This window comes from Tiliqua scincoides, chromosome 9 (assembly GCF_035046505.1).
Source record: "Tiliqua scincoides isolate rTilSci1 chromosome 9, rTilSci1.hap2, whole genome shotgun sequence".
Taxonomy (NCBI): domain Eukaryota; kingdom Metazoa; phylum Chordata; class Lepidosauria; order Squamata; family Scincidae; genus Tiliqua; species Tiliqua scincoides.
The window spans coordinates 24,822,418-24,843,438 of record NC_089829.1 but is presented as its reverse complement, the minus strand read 5'-3'; the positions used below and the strand labels follow the sequence as shown (position 1 = coordinate 24,843,438).

At 46.3% G+C, this 21,021-nt stretch overlaps 1 protein-coding gene across 1 annotated transcript in view; it reads left to right on the top strand.

Moving 5' to 3' along the window:
- JPH3 (junctophilin 3) overlaps positions 1 to 21,021 on the top strand; it is a 78,416-nt gene that overhangs the window by 3,076 nt on the left and 54,319 nt on the right. The gene's annotated exons all lie outside the window — the stretch shown is intronic.

The window sequence follows — 21,021 nt, the reverse complement described above, 5'->3', positions numbered from 1 at the left end:
GATGAATGAACCCTGTGAAATTCTGTTGATCTCCTGAGAGGAGACCACAGATGTCTCCACTCAGTCTGAAGTTGCAAACCTAGCTTGAAGAACAGAGCATCTCCAGGCTTCCTGATCAACTCCCTACATTCAGATAATCAACTTCCTGCATTCAGATAATAATAGAGTCAGGATGTGTGTATGGTGATTATATTGCACTGAGCAGGAATGGCTTCCTGATTATCATGAGAAAAGCGGCAGCTATTGGGGAATTAAGGCTCATACGTCTTTTAATCCACCTGATTTATTAGCCTCATCACTTCCTGGGATGCCAGAATTATTATCTACCACATGCCATTTTAAAAAACACAGATAAATAATAGTAAGCAGCTGAAGGGATGCCGATAGGTTTAGAAAAGACTTGGGTCTATTAAGAGTCTGAAGTCAGGACCTATGTATTCTTGTGAAAGAGATAAAGAAACCATCCAGGAACCATCCAGCCGTCAAGACTTGGCCAAATGGCCAAGACTTTACAAATGGCCATGAATAAAGGTGTGGTCTATTGTGCACACCACTATAACTTGAATTTGGAATGAGGGATCCAGACAGCTCTATTTTCACCAGCTGTTCATCTCCTATTCACCTGTTGCTCCTCTTTCATCCCCTGTTGCATTGATGCTCATTTACCATGTGCAAATGGCAAACGTTCCCATACGTTCACTCTGGTTTTTCACATGCACACACAAGTACATCAGGGCTGTCATACATGTAACAGCCATCCCATATGCCCATACCCAGGCCTAGCTCAGGATGGGCCTGCAGGTGTTATGGGGGTGAGGAGTAGATGGGAGCAGGGTGGAAGGCTACAAGCAAAAGCATATTCAACCAAGACGGAGAAGAGAAAAGTGTGCAGACTGATATAATTTTGAAATCCAATCCAGAGAAAACTGCTGCCTTTCTTCTTTGGGGGACTGAATTACTCAATCTATCTCATGTTCAGACACTATTTCGTAAGCTAACCTTCCTCAAAAGTAGGGATAGGCCTACTTACCAGAGCTCTGTGGAAGCATACTCATGACTCCCCGTTTGCTTCCAGACATGCCTGTCAGAAATGCCACATGCAGTTATCTCTCACAGCCACATGTGCTGCGGAATCCATGGGGCAGAAACACTGTTAACAATCACTCAGAACCACACAGATGCATCACATCATCACAGAGGTTCAGTCAATGCTTCCATAGAGGACATGGAAGTTTTGTGACTGGAGCTCCTGGTGTTTTGTTTTTCTTTAAAAAAAACAACAGCCGAGGTGGGCCCTGATTTGGATCAGGATCGTAGCATAAGGGAAGGGGCTTAATGAAAATTGCTCCCCTCACCCATTGGCTATAGAGGGGAAACCCTATAAGCACAAATTTGTGGCTAACAGAAGTTTGGGGGAGATTTGATTTAGGGCCATAACACAGGGGAAAGGATTAGACTCCCTACACTATATATCCAATACAAATACAGGCATGTACCACTTAACAATCTTCTGCTTAACGACAGACCGCATATATGATGGTGGTCAAAGCACAACAAAGAGGCTCTTAATGAACCATCATAACCTGCAGCAGAGTGTCTGTTTACACAGCTAAGAGGCTCTTAATACAAAGAAGAGGCAATCAGCCTTCAGTATCCTGTGCAGCCAGTGAGTGTCTGTCAGGGAATGTCTACACAACAAAGGCACTAGATTGGGCTGAATGTTCGCTTAACAACCTAATCCCATAACAACAGGGGTTGGAGAACGTATCCCCGTCATTAAGTGGCACACACCTGTAATCCCCCGGCTGCTTTTTGAAAAAGAGAAGATGTTGAGAGTTCTCACTATGGAGCACCTGTGGAATGTTGAGTCTGAACCATAATAGACATATCCTCTTGACACAAACAATAGTTCACTGAGGTCCAAATCACAAACATGCTGAGCTCACTCTTCTTAAAGTCACAGACTCACATCTGCATCCTTGCTGCTTACACGAGCATATGCACTTGGACCTGTATCAGCCATGACCACACTGCTATTGACATAGTGAGTCCCATGCAGACTCTCAGCAAGCATTCATGCACAAACTTTCCTGTGCTGGGGAAAGGGTTTGGATATGTGGTTGCTTTCCAGTCCCACAATTCTCTCCCTTTCTGGTGTGACAGTTTCAATCTTAAAGCATGTGCATGTACCAAGAAAGGCAAAACTTTGTATTTCTGCTTACAAACTGTTCTTACAATGATAGTAACAGTATGACAGTGATAGGAGAGGTAAAGGAGAGAAGCATGCACTGGTTTCAAGTTTCTAGGCCAGTGGTTCCCAAACTGTGACTCCCCAGGGAACTATGGAAACCAGTTAGGGGAGTCGCAGAACCATTGCAAAAAACTCACCACCCTATACAATGTATAGGATTGTAGTCCTAATGGGGAGTTGTGGCCAATGGCCCAGTAGGTCAAGGGGGCCACCAGTCAAAAAAGTTTGGGAACCAGTGTTCTAGGCTGAAGTTTGCAGTCTATGTAATAAAGAAACAAGCCTTCAAATTCATTGTGTATCCCAGCAATCTCTACTTTAGCTGCAATATATTTGGAAATTCAAGCAGAGTTAACCAAATAATACCTAAGAGGCAGCCCACACCTGGAAATAACTAAGCGATACAGTGACTATGTCAGGCTGATGTGAGCAAATTGAATTAGCCTAGCCAATCCCCAAGAATGTGTTTTCCAAAACTCCCCCAAGTTACATTTCTAGCACTCTAATAATCTCAGAAAAGCCACATTCACTCTTTCACCCTCTTTTTCACCTCTCTTCCTGTTTCAGCACCTCGGAGAGCAGCCACTACAGTACTTGAGCTGAGGGTCAAACTACCCTTTATGTTAGATTGGCAGTTTGGCCCTCTGTGTTTGTGGTTTTTGTTTTGTTTTTCAATGTTAATGGCAGCTGCAGGGCTCCCCCAGCATTGCATGGGGGAAGGAGGAAATTTGCCTCTTCCCCCACTATGTTCCCAGTTTGGATTTGACTCCCTGTGGCTGCTGTTTGTCCCAGGGGAAGGGGTCAAGAAGCTCCCTTTGACACCAATTCATGGTGCAGTCCAGTCCTATGCAGCGCTGACACAGTGGAGCTGCATGGCCCACACTGTATCCAGCACTGAAATTGAGCATGTTGGACGTTTCCTCAGGGTAAGGAAACATTTGTTGAGCTTCGGTCTGCCCAATGGGGCTACTGGGGTCTGCAAATCACTGGTGCAAGCCTGAGAAGCCTTGTGCAGGGCTTCCAGGCCCAGGAGGAGATTAGGGTATTGCAAAGGCTTCTTCTGCCGACCCTGCTCCTTCCCAGGCCTGAATCGCCTGCACCATGCTCCCCGTCCCAAAACAACTCTCCCTACCTCTGTTCTGCCCTCCCCCTGCACCACCCGGTACATAGCACTGTACTTACCAGCACGAGTAGCTGCAGCTGCAGATCTGGAGCCAGTGGGTTGGCATAGGCATTCCCACCAGCACTCCCTACTTCTGAATCATTGCAAACATGTCCTATTGCACATTTATGATGGCTAGCAGCTGCATAGTAACTGTGGCTCCAGCACTAGCCCCAAATAGGATTGGGTTGTGAGTGTATTGAGCTGCCCTCTACTGATTCAGACCACAAGTCACTGTAGCTCGGCATTGTTAACACCAACTGCTAGTGGCTCTCCAGGGTTTCAGTTACGGGTCTTTCTCCCTGCAACAGCTTCTTCCTCTCTACCTGAAATGAATGGATCTTCAGGGCCATAATATTTGATCTGTATCAATCTTGGCTCACTGCGAGAACAGCACCCAGATGGCAGTTACAAAGGAGGATGTATGTGCATCAGATGCAGTGTTGTCTCCCTGCAGCTCACGTGTGTGAGCTCCATCCTAGATTGGTTGCAATACAGTAAAATATATTAGCTCTAATCATGACCTACACTTGTCCTGTGCTTCACATTGTTTAGGGAAAGACCAAAGTTCTCCCCAAGGAAACATCCACTGTTCATATGGCATGAGTATCACTTTGATAATGGTGCCATATTTTGAAAACACTTCTTGATTGACCAAGGGCTAGTTTATTAGTTTCCATATGTCCAACCTGCACAGCTGGTAACTCACTCAGGCCAAATGCAACTCACTAGTAGAGATTGCAGCTGGACTTGTGCTTCACAGACCCTTTATTTTTGCAGTCCCAGGTAGTAACAAAGCAGGAATTCCTGGGGGCTTGCCATACAATGACAGGTGGCCTCTGCTTCACTTGGTAGATCACAAGTTGTACATGCATAATGCATATCGCTGTTTGGAAGTTTTATCTGCTGTGTGTTATCTGTAATGTTTCCTTCACCCATGCAAGCAATCTCTTCATCCTGCAGTCCGCTGTCTGGTAAACAATCATGTCTGAAGTCACCCTAAACATGCTCCAAATTTATCATTTGGTTGCTCAACTGGATGTGGTGAAAGCTGATGTACAAACCTGCCTAAAATGCCACCCAGAAAACATGCACTTCTGCAGATTTATCAGGGTATGTGCACATGTGTACAATTGGCTGGAAACAGGGACATTTTTACTTGTGCATTTTTCTCTCCACTTTTTTTTTTTGGAGTAATAGATTTCCCTAACATAATTTAACAATCATGTCTGAAGTCACCCTAAACATGCTCCAAATTTATCATTTGGTTGCTCAACTGGATGTGGTGAAAGCTGATGTACAAACCTGCCTAAAATGCCACCCAGAAAACATGCACTTCTGCAGATTTATCAGGGTATGTGCACATGTGTACAATTGGCTGGAAACAGGGACATTTTTACTTGTGCATTTTTCTCTCCACTTTTTTTTTTGGAGTAATAGATTTCCCTAACATAATTTAACTAGCTAGGGAACAATGACAAGTCAAATGTAGGAAGTTTCTCCTTCTATGTCATATAGACATTTAGAATCATTAGAGGCTTTGGTTGTCAGCAGAGGTGTCTGTGCACTCTGTCATCCTCCTTCCCCTACCAATTTTGCAGTAAATTTGGTACTAGAAAAAACTTGTTGTCACCATGGATAACCTGGTGAAAGCAGCACCTCCAGAACTGTCTACACTACAAACTTATAATGGTTTTATGCCCATCAAAGCTTCCTTCACAGAATCCTGGAAACTGCTCTTTGGTGACCATGCTGGGTTCTTTGTTATGGATCCCTAGCACTCCTTAGAGCAGTGGTTCTCACACATTTAGCACCAGGACCCTCTTTTTAGAATGAAAATCTTTCAGGACCCACCGGAAGTGATATCATGACCGAAAGTGACATCATCAAACAGGAAATTTTTAACAGTCCTAGGCTGCAATCCTACCCATGAGTAAGTTCCATTTACTATCACTGTTAAAAGCATATAGTAGCCTATTAAAAGCAGACATGTGACATTTCCCCAAATGTAGTCACATACCATGGGAGCATCAAGTCTAATATATTGAAAATAAAATATTGAAATGAATGGGGACCCACCTGAAATTGGCTCATGACCCATCTAGTGGGTCCTGACCCACAGTTTGAGAAACACTGCCTTAGAGAACAAGGAGCTGGGGTACTATATACATGCAGCAGCTCTGTGTGTATATCACAGCAAATACAAGGCTCTGCCTCATAGAAATGCCATAAACACATATATAAATAAAACTGCGCTGGAACATTGTATCCAGTGCAGGGTTTGAAGTGGATCCCATGCAACTTGGAGTAAGGGGATTTATTTCCCCTTACCCCGTGTCACGTGGGAGCCACCTCAATGGGGCTACTTGGATCTGTGCCAGCAAAATCACTGGTGCAAAGTCAAGCAGTGCAATGTAAAGTCAGGCTTCTCGGGTGTGGGGTTAGGATATGGCCTAAGTGCTGGAGTCTGGTCCCACTTCCCTTCTGGGCCAGTTAACCCAGCCACCCTCCCCCCACCCTTAAATGCCCTGTTCCACCTTTCCCCTTCCCTCCTCAACCCCCCACACTGGCCACCCTTGGCTGGTGCATCTGTTCTTGATGTCGACAGCGCAGGGGCTGGATTTGGCCTCCATGGGCTGGTGTGTGACCTCACCCTGGCCCCACTGACTCCCAAGTTGTCACAGACATTCCTTACAGCATGTATGCAACAGCCCTGGGTTGTCTGGGTTTGCACTGAGAGCGCTCTGGGTTGCGTTCTAAGCCTAACAGCCGAATTCTACTAAAATCCCCATGCAGTGATGCTGTGGCACTGGCATGGTTTCTGCTGGGGGATTTTCTTCTGCTGGAGGTCTCCTTGGGGTAAGGAGGCATTTATCCCCTTTCCCCAGGGTAATCCCCAGCAGCTGCCATGGAGCAACTTAGATCTGTGCCAGTTCAGGGCCCAATCCTATTCAATTTTCTGGTACTGGTGCAGCTGCACTGCAGCCCCAAGGTGAGGGGACAAATCTTCCCTTACCTTGAGGAGGCCTCTTTGACTGCCTCCCCACCACAGGATGCAGCACACACCCCTTTGGCACAGCTACACCAGCACCAGAAAATTGGATAGGATTGGGCCCATAATCACTGGCACAAGTTTGCATTACTCCATAAAGGATATAGCTCCAGGTCAGAAATACCCTACTGAAATCCATCATCCCACCTTCTGCAGGAAGTGAAAGAATTTTGTTCCTGCAGCTCCAGTCATTAGCAGGACTTGTCACTCTCATCAGTGCATATGCACCAAATCTGTCATCTTCAGCAGAAGCTAAAGACAAATTCTATGATGACCTGGCCACCACTATCAAGAAAATCCCTGAAAAAGAGCCATTGTTCATCCTTGGCAATTTCAATGCTAGAATTGGTGCTGATCACAGTTCGTGGCCCACTTGCTCAGGCCAGTTCGGCATTGGGAGGATGAATTAAAATGGCCAGCACCTGCTAGAGCTTTGCTGTCATCATGTTCTCTGCATCAGCAACACCTTCTTCAACACGAAGCCCCAACACAGAGTCTCCAAGAGACTCCCAAGATCAAAGCACTGGCACCAGCTCGACCTGGTTCTCACCAGACGCTCCAGCCTTCCCTGCATCAAGATAACATGCAGTTATCAGGGTGCTGCCTGCGACACTGACCACTCCCTGGTGTGCAGCAGAGTGAAACTGCTAACTAAGTGACTGTATGACACGAAAAAGGAAGGAAGACCTCGCATTGACGCCAGCAAGACCTGGGACCATGGAAAAGTGGAGGAATTTGCACAAGTGCTTGAGGAATCTCTTCCAGGCTCAGCCGATGCAGATGCATCCAACAGATAGGAACATTTCAAAAATGCTGTTTGCAACACCGCCTTGTCCATATTCAGCAAGAAGACCAACAAGACGGCAGACTGGTTTGAAGCCCATTCTGAGGAGTTGACACCAGTCATTGAGGAAAAGAGGAGAGCTCTAGTAGCATACAAAGCCTGTCCCAGTGAGCACAACCTGCAGGTCCTCCAAGCTGCTCACAGCAAAGTCCAGCAGACTGCCAGGAGATGTGTTTATGACTACTGGCTCCAACTCTGTTCCCAGATACAGATAGCAGCTGACATGGGCAACATCAAGGGGATGTATGATGGTATCAAGCTGGCCCTAGGTCCAACACAGAAGAAAACTGCCCCTCTGAAGTCTGCCACAGGCGAGGTCATCCAGGACCGGGCGCAGCAGATGAGACGCTGGGTGCAGCACTACTCTGAGCTATATTCCTGAGAAAATGCAGTAACCGAGGAAGCACTGAACAACATCGAGTGTCTGCCTGTGTTGGAGGAGCTTGACAGTGAACCAACCCTAGCAGAACTTCACGTGGCCCTGGACTCCCTCACCTCTGGCAAGGCACTTGGAAAAGACAGCATCCCTGCTGAAGTCCTAAAGTGCTGCAAAGAGATCATCGCCACTGAGCTGCATGAAATCCTCTGCCTCTGCTGGAGAGAAGGTGGAGTACCACAGGACATGAGGGATGCAAACATCGTCACGCTGTACAAGAACAAAGGCAACAGGGGTGACTGCAATAACTACCGCGGCATCTCTCGCCTTAGCGTTGTAGGAAAGCTGTTTGCCCAAGTTGCACTGAAGAGGCTCCAGGTACTTGCAGAGAGCGTCTACCCAGAATCGCAGTGTGGATTCTGAGCCAACAGGTCCACCACCGATATCGTATTCTCCCTTAGACAGCTGCAGGAGAAATGCAGAGAACAATGACAGCCACTCTTTATAGCCTTCATAGATCTCACAAAGGTTTTCAACCTGGTCAGCAGGGACGGCCTCTTCAAGATTCTCCCCAAGATTGGATGTCCACCCAGTCTCCTCAGCATCATCAGGTCTTCCACGAGGACATGAAGGACACTGTTTGATGGCTTCACATCAGACCCCTTTGACATCCGAAGCGGAGTGAAGCAGGGCTGTGTTCTTGCGCCGACTTTGTTTGGGATTTTCTTCACTGTCCTGATGAAGCAGGCCCTTGGAACTGCAACAGAAGGCATCTATCTCCGGACCAGATCAGACAGAAAGCTCTTCAACCTCTCCAGACTGAGAGCAAACTCCAAAGACCAGCTGAAATGTCTGTGTGACTTCCTCTTTGCCGACGATGCAGCTGTCACCACCCACTCTGCCAAAGATCTCCAGCAGCTCATGAACTGTTTTAGCAAGGCCTGCCAAGACTTTGGACTGACAATCAGCCTGAAGAAAACACAGGTCATGGTTCAGGATGTGGACTCACCTCCCTGCATTGCAATCTCTGCGCATAAGCTGGAGGTTGTCCATGACTTTGTGTACCTTGGCTCAACGATCTCCAACACTCTTTCTCTGGATACCGAGCTAAACAAACGCATTGGTAAAGCAGCTACCACATTTTCCAGACTCACAAAGAGAGTCTGGTTCAACAAGAAGCTGATGGAACATACCAAGATCCAGGTCTACAGAGCTTGCGTCTTGAGTACACTTCTGTACTGCAGTGAGTCATGAACTCTTCGCTCACAACAGAAGAAGCTGAACGCTTTCCACGTGCGCTGCCTCCGACGCATCCTCGGTATCACCTGGCAGGACAAAGTTCCAAACAACACAGTCTTGGAATGAGCTGGAATCCCCAGTGTGTATACAGTGCTGAAACAGAGACACCTGCGTTGGCTTGGTCATGTTGTGAGAATGGGCAATGGTCAGATCCCAAAGGATCTCCTCTATGGAGAACTTGTGCAGGGAAAGTGCCCTATGGGTAGACCACAGCTGCGCTATAAGGATATCTGCAAGAGGGATCTGAAAGCCTTAGGAGGGAACCTCAACAGATGGGAAACCTTGGCCTCTGAGCGTTCTGCTTGGAGGCAGGCTGTGCAGCATGGCCTTTCCCAGTTTGAAGAGACACTTGCCCAACAGACCGAGGCAAAGAGCCAAAGAAGGAAGGCCCATAGCCAGGGAGACAGACCAGGGACACACTATACTTGCTCCCAGTGTGGAAGGGATTGTCACTCCCAAACTGGCCTCTTCAGCCACACTAGACGCTGTGCCAGGACCACCATTCAGAGTGCCATACCATAGTCTTTCGAGACTGAAGGTTGCCAACAATAAGTTTGCATTGCTCCATGAAGGCAGATCAGGCCTGGGAAGGGGCTCAGAACTTGGCATGTGCTGCCGCCAATCCCGTCCCTCCTGGGCCTGATCCACCCTCTTGCCCCATTACATGCATCCTTCACCCATTCAGCCCACCACTTGCCCCGTTCAGCCCACCTCCCACCAACCTCCCACGCTGGTATACCTAACCTGGTAGGTGTCCGATGTCCAACAGCGGACAGAGCTGACTGCTCAGGCAACCAGCCTGCGTGCACTGACCTAACTATATTTGCAATGGCTGTATAGGAGTTTATGCCTGTAGGACTGGGCCATTAGTGTATCTGAAGTAATTGCATATGCTTCTCCAGTCTTTCCCTGCTTTCAAGTAACAGTAAAGAAACACACACATTACCACCTCTATCGTGTGTGTGCATGTGTGCGTGCGCGTGCGTGTGTGTTTAAAACATTTCTTTGCAGCTTAGGAATTCCCAGGGCAGTACACAACAGTTGTAAAACAATACGAAATAAAAACATACACATTACTCCCACAAAACCAAACCAACAACCCAGCAGCAACCAAACATTAAAAGGCAATAAAGGCAGAAGATTAAAATCAGCCAGGTAATAAGCTGGAAGGCCTGGGCAAATAAAAAGGCCTTTGAATGGTGCTGGAAATGCATCAGGCTCGGTGCCAGGTGAGCCTCCCTAGGCACATGTGTTCTGAAGCAGAGGCGCCAGACTCACTCCAGTTTGGACCTGGCTCACTCCAGAAGGCAGGGACGTGATGGATGGTGAAGATCTTAAAGTTCAGGCAGGAGGCTGTCCTTTAGGTACATAAACTGGGCTTCCACCCATTAAGTTCAGTGTCTAACTCTGACCACCTTGAAAAAAATCCAAATTGTTTTCAGACCTGAATCTTGGATATAGAACAAACCATCCAAATTCAGCTCAGTGCAACAGTTGCTTATTTTTTAAACAGTTCCTAGTCCAGGAAGGCAAGGTATGCAGCATGTACTCTACCCATCCTTCTAGTTCAGTGTTTCTCAAACTGTTGGTCAGGACCCACTAGGTGGGTCGTGAGCTAATTTTAGGTGGGCCCCCATTCATTTCAATATTTTATTTTTAATATATTAGCCTTGATGCTGCCCTGGTATGTGACTGCATTTGGGGAAATGTTACTTTTAACAGCTGCTATGTATTATGCTTTTAACAAAGGTAGCCAATGGGGCTTACTCCTGGGTAAGTATGGGAAGGATTTCAGCCTATGATTGTTAAAAATGTTCCTGCTTGATCATGTCACTTCCAGACATGACATCACTTCCGGTGGGTCCCAATTCTAAAAAGTGTGTCCCTTTGCTAAAAGTTTGAGAACCACTGTTCTAGTTCATATGTCTCCCTTTCTGGCAGGGAAAACATCTGGACAACCTCAAGATTATGCAAGTCTTTTGGTTTAGCTGTTTACAATTCATCTTGGTGCACTCGTAAACGTATCGTCATGCATTTCATAAAGGAGACGAAAGGCCTTAACGGCAGTGAAGGGAAGCAAGTGAGATCACAGAGTTCGTGATGAGGAAACTTGAGGATTAGTGAAGAGAGAGGGGAGGCAGAGGGAGAGAGAATTAGCCAGATTCTACTGTGCTTTGTGCAGGAAGCGTATTAGAAATAATAAGGCAGTTGAATGAGTTTGGGAGCATTTAGCATCCTGCACGCAAGAGTTTCAAACAATTTGTGAAACTAATCCTGCCGTCGTAAACACAAAAGAATGATCCTGGTTCACATAAGGGCTGTTTGCAAGTTCAGTTAGAACTCTATTGCCTATCTCCAGAGAATAATTGAATGTTAAGAGTTGGAAGTGACCATGGAGGTCATCTAGTCCAGCCCTCTGCTCAGAGCCAGCCACTGCTCCAGCATCCCTGGCATGTGAATGTCCAGAAAACTTTTCAATGACAGAGAGCCCACAGATGCACAAGGCAGACTGTTGCAGCATCATACGGCTCTTAGTAACTACATCCCCTCCCTTGAAGGGAGGTTTTCATCTCGAGGACACAGAGCTCTTGGGGATAGATGCTCAGTGTCACATGCTCTCTAAGCCACATGCATGAATATTGCCATAGATACAGGTCCTTGTGCCTCATTTGCTATTCAATTGCTTGGGTGATGCCTGCCTTGATCGCCCACGTGCAGGCATAGCAAAGAGGCTCTCTCTTCCCCCACCCCCACCCCATCAATCACCATCTTGTCTGGAGGGAAGATTCCTGTTAGAAAAAGATTCAGTACCCAATTGCGAGTAGATCAGAAGGTGCCTACTATGTCATTAAGTACCCCTGTCATCAATGACTTTCCATCTCATGCTTTGGACAGAGGAATGTGTGGATTGTAGAATTGGCTGTTGCTGAATAGGTCTTATCCCTTGAAGCATTTCTCCTAAGCATTTATCCTAACTAGGGATCAGAAACTGTAGATCCCTGGGTCAAATCTGGGCTGCTGAGGGCTACAGTAGCCATGTGTGGGAGTTCCATGATTAGAACTGCTGATATCCTTGTTTATTTTGTAAAAAACAGGCACATGGAGGGGGTGATTTGAACCAAGCTATGCTGCTGGGCAGCAAGAGAGGCCCAACCCTTCCTTTCTGTATTAGACCCAATCCAAGCCCCCTACCCCACTGCTGTATTGTTAAAAACTAGCAGTATAACAAAATAACACACAAGCAGCTGCAACATACACTAAAACAAAGTACAGGTAGTAATACAACATTCAGTAAAGCAAACAACAGAACAAAACTGAGTTGAAAGCTCTGGAGGGAAAAAAAGGCATCTTCCTAGTATATCTTTAGTGGCTAAGAAATGAATCAGGACTTTGCCATTTGAATTTTGCCTCTGCCAGGAATGCCTTGGATAAGTCACTTTCAGTCTCATTCTTCCCTGCCTGCAAAATGGAGCTAATAGAAGTGTGGTAAGAATTCCATCAAGATAATATATGGGAATATATAATTGCACACTCAGAAAGCATTACACAAATGCTATTATTTATTGGTGTCAGAAAGATAATAATGAAGGTGCTTTCTGGATTTGTCTAGGGAAGGTATTCCAAAGAGAGGATGCCACTGATAAGAACCTTTCCCATTTGCCATCTGTATAGTCTCTGAAGGCAGGAGAAATATGGTGAAGAGCCTCTGAAGCTAGATTTTAAGGACAAGGGAGAATCCTATGGAAGAAAGAAGTCCTTTCACTACCTTGTTCCCAAGGCGCACAACAAAGCATAACACAAAATACTGGAGGTTTATATATATTGAGACATTGGGGGGGGGACGACTCTCATTCCAAACCTAAAGACAAATTCAATTTTTTTGTGGAACAAGGTAGAATGAGTTGTCCACTTTCAAATCCTAGGTAGGATAGAAACTCATCAGATCACCTTGGACAAGTTCCTCTGCCTCACCCTCAGTTTTCCTACCTAGAGAATGGGCATAATAGTGCCTTGTCTGGTCTAATAATGCTTTTTCAAGAATGAATGAGGTATGGACAGTGAAGCACATGGTATCTTAATGGAAGCTCATAAATCTTGCCCAACTGGTGTGATTATAAATTCAAAAGAAATAAAAACCAATTTTTGTAGCATTTGTGCAAGTGTAAGGACAGTAGTATTGAAAGCAGAGATGTGATGGCTGCTTGTACGGTGTTTGCTTTGTGCTAGAGTGCAGTTGATGAAGGCTCTCCCTTGGGAACCTTGTAAAAACAAGTCTTTTCTCTCAGGAGGTTACAGGGCAGCAAGCCCAAGAGTTCAACAAATAAACAAAATGCTGGAAGGATCTTCTTTTGGAATGTGTTGCACATGGAGCCCTCTCTGTTAACACTGTATCAAGCTTAGATTCACTATTAGTACAGAGTCTGTGGTACTTTCCCCAATAAATGTTGTTGCTGAATTGTTCTTCACACAATGCATAATTAATGTATGGAACTTCCTGCCACAAGATGCAGTTCAGGTACCACTGGTTTCGGTGGCTTTAAAGAGAGTTAGAGATGTTCATGGCGAGGCCTAGCATCAGCTGTGAGTCATGATATTTGTGTGGAACTGTGTGCACCAAGCACATTCCACAGAGGCAACCTGTCTCTGAACTGTTGGTGCTGGGGAGGGGAAACATCAGAAGAGGGTTGTTTGCTTCATGTCCTACTTCTGTGTTTCCTGTAGACATACAGCACAATCCTATGCATGTCTACTCAGAAGTAAGTTCCTTTGTGTTCAGTGGGGCTTACTCCCAGGAAAGTGTGTATAGGTTTGCAGCCTTAGTTCACTAGTCGGCAGCCACTCCTATGCTTTCCGGTGCCCTGGGGAACAGCAGTGCCAAAATGGCTACTGCTATATCCTGCAGGTGCAGGGAAGCCACTGGATGTCTCTTTATAGGGCAGGACTTTTATCCCCTTCCCTCGAGAAAAGCCCCAGGCTCTGCTTCTCAAGTCTGCACTGGCTATTTTGCTGACACAAAGACTTGAGAACATCCATGTAGGGCTTTGCAGCCCAACACAGAGGATAGGATCAGGCACAGGAGGCCTCTGCTGGTCCCACCCTCCTGCTGTCCCAGCCCCTCCACCGCTCCATCCTACTCTGTTCTGGAATGCCTCCCCTTGCCTCAAAAGGCTGCACCATCACCCAGCAGTCTTATGTTCCTCTGGCGGCCACCCGACATCCTCCTTCTGGCACTGGGCCCAGCACCAACTAACGCTGGCCCGGCACTGATGCTCCCTCCTCCCATGGTGCCATAAACCTGCTTTACGGCATGTTTACAACACCTAGCACTGGTGCTGGAGCTCAGTGCCAGCGCTGATGGCCCATAGGATTGGGCCCTAGGAAACAGAATCCTGGGCATGATGGATCTTTGGCCTGATCCAGGAGGGCTTTTCCTTTCTCCTTAAGATAGCTAAGAATAGAACCTCCAAGTTTAGAGGCAGTCAGCCATTAAATAATCAGATGTTGGGGAGCAACAGTAGGAGTAGGCTATTGCCAACCTGGGTTCTGGGTGCAATCCAGAACGCCACCTGATGTTGTCGCAGGTCTGGTGCCTCTGCGCTACAAAAAAAGCAACCCAAAATTCTTTCCATGCTCCTTATGCGCTACAGACCAACATGGAAGTGCATGACTTCCAGATTTGATGGCAGCATGCGAAGAGCGTGATAAGAAGGGAATGATCTGCTTCTCACTTGAGCAGGTGGGGAGCAGATTGGCACACTTTGCATTGACAGCAAGTTGGAGGGAGGTGGCAGCAACTGCAGGCTACGGTGAAAGGCACCCTGAATCCACCAACCCCTCACTGCTGCTGATGAAACCTTCATAGGTGGTCTATGGCCTCATAGATGGGCCAACCATGGCTATTGCTTTCAACTCCTGTTGGTGGGCTTCACCAGAGGCATCTGGCTGTTCTTCACATGCCATTTCCTCCTTTTCCTGCTTGCAACTCCGTGATGGTGGAATTTAGTTTAGTGACTGTCAGGAAGCCATAATGAACAGTGTCTATGACATCAGTTGTGACAAGTGGCTCAATGCTTCCCAGTGCCTTGCTATCTTTGTGAACCTTTTAATGTTGGTGGTTGCTGCTGCTTTTAAAATGATCTTTAGAGGCTCAGCATTCTCTTGCTCAAGCGCCAAAGCTCTTAAAACCCGCTGGCTGTTCCTAGGCATCCATCATGCACAATCTGGGGACTGACTCTCTGAGTCACATTACGCGATCACTGTGTCTTTAAGAGCAGCTTCTGTTTTCATTGTTGACGACCTCAGCTTTTCAGCAAGAGCTTTGCTCCCTGCAAGATATTGCAGAGTTTCTTTTTGTTTTGCCCATTATGTGTCTGAGATTCTTCTCCACAGCCGCTTTGCATGGAAATGAAGCCTGCATTCCCCGTTCACCATTGGAGGATAATGCAGCAGATTTTCAGGCTTGCAATTCAAAAATCGAAATCCAGGTCGACACTCTGGTGCAGTGTTCGCGTTCCTTTCCCTGCTCAGGAAAGATTCAAGCCAGAGCACCTCCCATTTCTCCATAGCATGATTCTCCCCCTCCCACGCCCCGGTGTCCCAGTGTCCTTCCCTTTTTCCTCTTAAAGTGAGTCCATTTCCTCCCTGGCACTCCACCTTCTGCAAATGCCTCCTCCAAGAGCTTTCTGCTCCTGTAGAAGCAACATCCTCCACAAGTTATCTAACAGTTTAGCAGCTTCTGTTACATCAGTTGCTTCCCGCTCCATCTCTAATTATCTTTTCAACTCTCCCCTACTTGTTTTGGGTAGTCAGGCTTTGCAGTTCTGCTGTCTTCTGCCTCATCATTGGTATTACTATTTTCTAAGAAGCCTGTTGCTCCAGCACCCAGGCTGAAACCAGCAGAGATTACATAAGAACCTAAGAAGAGCCCTGATGGATCAGGCCAAAGGAGCCCCAACTAGTCCAACCTCCTGTTGCCCACAGTGGCCCACCAGCCGCCTCTGGGAAGCCCACAAGCAGGAGAGAAAGGCAGACATCTCTCCTGCCATTGCTCCCTCGCAACTGGTATTCAGCAGCAAACTGGTGCCAAACTGGAATTTTTCAACCTCTGAAGGAGTTCAGAACTGGGTCTGTTGGTAGTGGGGGGCACACCAAAGAAGCCACCCTTTTCTTCCATATTACAACCAAGGTGATGGTCACCCCAAACGGAAGAGCTAAAGGGGTATGTGTGAGAGAGGGGGCGGGAAGCAAATTTTGCCAAATGTATTTGCAGATATTCAAATACAAATTCTCCTAATTCAGACATTTTCCTGACACTTGGTTACGGTCACTGTTAAATGTTAAGGGTTTTAGCAAAAAACAGGGCATAGAGCTGCTGCTGTGGCGCTCTCTTCCTCCTCCACAACTCATATGCTGACATATGCTGATATCATTTGAGCAATGATATGAGCTCTTCCAGGCTGTTGCTGACACAGTCCAAGTTGCTACCTTCCTTCCACACTGCAGTTGTGAGAGCTGTCTGGGGGCACTTGCATTGTGCTGTGTCCTCTTTGGTGGACTGTGTATAGCAGATAATACTTGGGGCATGATTGGCTGAGCCTCCCCTTTTTAGCATGCTGTGCAAGAGTGGTGCTGCTCCCTACAGATCACACGTGCAATCTGTGCTGTGCTGCTGTTCTCCAAAAGGACAGGTTTTCAGCATTAAGGAATGCAACAGTTAAAGCTTGGGGGAAAATGCAGGTGGACTATAGACAAATGTCCTATTCCAGGTGTGTCCAAACTTTTTGGGAGGAGGGCCACATCATCTCTCTGACACTGTGTCAGGGGCCGGAAATAAAATTTGAATACATTTACATAAATATATTAGAGATGGAATTTATATGAATGAATGAAGGTCTTGCAAGGCCTATAAAAGGCCTTGCACAAAGCAAGCCCAGTGTTTTCTTCACTGCCACTGCTGCATCACAGATGTCAGACAGCAAGCAACCCTCATCCCACAGCTCCTGCAAGAGGTTGAGGTCACCCTCATGCTGAGAACAGTTGCATCAGTCCTGTGCAGGCTCCAGCAATTCTCCGGAGGGCCAGAGGCTCACTGGAAACTGGGGGTTCCCCGTGGAGTCCCTAAAGTCCGTAAGTGGCAGTCCCTGAAGGCTGTAAGTGGCCCCCGGGCCAGGGGGCCTATTCTGTGGCACATTTCTAGAGTGAATAAACAAGGTGTGGCTATGGAGGAAGAACTGCCATTCAGCAGCAGAGCTCATGCGCTGATGCAGGAGGTTCAGTCCCTGGCAGCATTTCCAGGTAGTGCTGGGAAAGACCCCCACCTGGAACCCTGAAGCTTGCCAGTCAGTGTCGACAACAATAAGCTATAGCTGGAGAGATTCATGGTCTGATTCAGTAAAGGCAGGTTTCCATCATGTAATCCCAGACTAAACAGCCTGTCTGAATAAGCCTGTTGGGTTACTATATTATTGGCACTGGCTTGGGGTAGGATAGCCCCGAGGATAAAAGATTTTGTGTGATGGTGGTGGAGAATGCTTTGTCTCATCAAGCACAAAGGCCCAATGTATTAACTCATGATGTTCTCAGAGCCCATTTCAGAAGACCTGGGGGCACAGCTAAAGTAATGTTTCCCAACCTGTGGGTTGAGAGCTAATTTTTAATGGGTTGTGAAACGTTTTTGAAACATTTAAAAAAAACAAAAACTTTGCAAGCACCCTTACCCAGTCTGCAAATTAAAATTGTTATGGAATGCAAATGTGGAATGCAAATGAGGTAATCTTCATACCCCCAAATTCAAATGCCACATTTTCCAATATTCTCTAGTAATTGACGTGCCACAGATCACATGTGAACCCAGTTTCAGGCATTTGTCTTTCCTTGAAATCCCTGACTGCACTTCTAGCTCTCCAGTTCAGCCTTCTGGGTACTCTGGAATTACTGTAAAGATTTGGGGGAACAGTTCTTGAACTCCTTTTCTAGGGAGGGTCTAGCAAATATGTACACACACACACACACACATTATATGTAAGGACGTATCCTCAGGAGCATAGATAAACAAATAATTGGTGTCCTATCTATTTATTTACTATAACAACAACATTCTTCCTCTCTCGCGCTCTCTCTCTCTCTCTGTCTCTCTCTCTGTGTAGTGAGTCACTATAGATCAGTGTTTTAAAAAATGAGTTTTGAAGCTAAAGAGTTTGGGAAGCACTGAGCTAGAACAGTGGTTCCCAAACTCTTTAGTATCAGGACCCACCTAAAAAACAGTTTCACTTTACCAGTCACTCAAGCCTGTGGGACTATAATGGTGATTGGGCAGCAATGCTCCCTCCAAGTAGCAGGATGCTTAACCCTAGATGCCCATAGCCTAATCTGCCTTGTCAGGTTCATTGTTACCAAAAAGGCTGTTTTGTTTAGGGGAATTATTTATACTAGCCTTCTGGAAACTTTTGGGACCATAGGCTGGATACAAGACAGCATAGAGCAAAGAAATTCCTTTGTTTAGCTTAATGAGGAGACTGGGAGGAAGGTAACTTTCAATCAAAGGATTATATTTTTATTGCAAAAACACACAAAGGTAACATAATACACATGGAGAATCGATAAGTATATACTTGTCTGGTGTACCTAACTCGTGGTGGATGCATGTGCTATGTATTTGAGTGCATCCGAAAAAGAAACAGAAATGGTTAGGGTGTAGGAAGGTATTTTAGGGGTTCCTTAATCTGCTAAACCCAGTTGCTGACTAAAGATGGGGGGAGAAGGGAGGAATAGGTAGGGAAGAAGGGGGGGGAGTTTAGACGCACGATATATTTACCTGTGGGGAGGGGAGCAGTTGGATGAAGAGAGTCCTGTGTATGGCCCCTCTAGCAGGTGGGCAGTCAGAGAGAGAGAGAGACCTGAGCTCTGCGTTCTCTCTTATAAGAGTTGTCTGACCTGGAAGTCAATCTAAACTGACCGGAAGTATCCCAGAGCTGTGGGCATGCTCAGTAACACACAATGGTACACGTGGAGTATGTGATGAACCTGAAGGAAGGCAGCTTACCAGCCAGGCTGACCTTCTGGTTGGAGGGATGCAATCTGCATAAGGTGCTTAAGAGTGTTAAAGCTACAACAAAAGAACAATAGACTTCCTCCTCTGTAGGTGCATGCTTGTTTTGCATAATCAGGAGACACAGTGATTAGGTTCTACATTGACCTGCAAGGAATTGGGGGTTGTGTAATTCATGTGCTTGTAGCTTGGCCATGGCCCCTTAGAAACATGTGCTGGGGGAGGAGTGGCCTGCTTGCTTGGTCTGTATAGTCCAAAATACATAACTAGATATAAAAACACAACTTGGAAGGGAAAAGGGGATTTTCACGTAACATTATGACCCACCAAAAATTGGGTTGTGACCAGGGTGACCAGATACAGTGGAGGACAGAGTGCCTGTACCTTTAAACACTATATAAGGGGGAATTTTGGCAGGTACAGCTCAGCATGAAAGGGTTTTATAAAGCTGCACCTGCCAAAATTCCCTCTTCTATACAATGGTTAAAGGAATGGGCATTCTGTTCTCCATTGCATCTGGTCAACCTAGTTGTGACCCACCCGGCAGGCCCCAGGCCAACAGTTTGGGAACTGTTGAGCTAGAGCAGGGGTTGTTAAACTTTTCGGCCGAAGGGCTGCATCAAATATCTGGCACAGTGTCAATATCTGGCCGGCATCAAATATCTGGCCGGAAAAAAAAATTAAATCTAAAATTTAAATAAATACATTAGAGATGGAACTTAGATGAATGACTGAAAAGAATGAATGAATGGGCTCAAATGTCCAGGATTTCTCCAGGCATGAACACAGCCCAAGAAATAAAGCACACACACTTAAATGGACCCCCATTCCCCCATCCCACAAGCACAACTCTGGTTGTGTTTGGTCAACTGGGCCAGAGGCTCTCAGAGGATCAGAGGCTGGCCGCGGGCCAGATAGAGGCACTTCGCGGGCTGCATCTGGTCCCCGGGCCGGGGTTTGGAGACACCTGAGCTAGAGTTTTGGTGTGACAAAACCTCCTCACTCCAAAATGGTCTTTCTGTATTTTGTGACTTGTGCAAGTCAGATTGGCTGGTTGTGACTGCGTGGTGAAGGTGGCACAGTTTGATTGGGGAAGTGGATTTGAATGCATTCAACTGCTGTGATTATCAAATGAAAACCAAGTGTCAGATTAACATCAAACTTTTTTTTTGTTAAGGGTACAAGCGAACAAGCTTAAGCTTCAATTCACACCAATTTGTTTAAATCAAATTAGCAGATGGGTAAAGCACTGATCATGTACATTTCAACTCAATTAGATTCAGTTAACTGGATTCCTAACCCAAGCCCAAGTTTGACATGCATTAATTGATTTTATTAACTCAAATCCCACAGAAGGGTTTCTTTAACTTGGACTGGGCTCATATAATTGTCACTCCACCCAGCCTTCCAGTGTCTGGGGACTTTTGTTCAGTTTGCAAGCTACCCTTTTATGCATCTTAAGGATGTCACCAAAAACACATATGTGAAGATGCTAACTTGAGATTAATAAGATAAGATGTAGCTCAAGTCTAGAGGAAAAAGATGGGGAGAAACAGCCAACTTCCACCGCTTTTGGCATTATAGGCAGCACAGCCTGCCTGCCTTGCATATTACCTTTTTGATGGAGCAGTGTCCTCAGATTAATTTTTTCCAGCAGTAACAGATTATAGTGACCAAGTGCATCCCTTCATGGCTGCTCTGTCTGCAATGCTGTATCAATTGGGATTAAAGTGGAGTAGATCCCCTGTACCTCTCTTCTCAGGTGAGCATAGAAATGAGTTGCCCTGCATTTCCTTGGGCATGGCTGTGAAGAGAAATGCTCTTCCCAATGATTCAGTACCAAGAGAACTCATAAAAACAATAGAAAAGCTTTGCAGGATCAGACCATAAAGTTAGTGCAGCCCAGCATTCTGCTTTCATCATCCATAACCAACCAGAAAGCCCACAAGCAAGAGGGGAAGTCCAGGTTCTTCCCTGTTGTTGCTCCTCAGT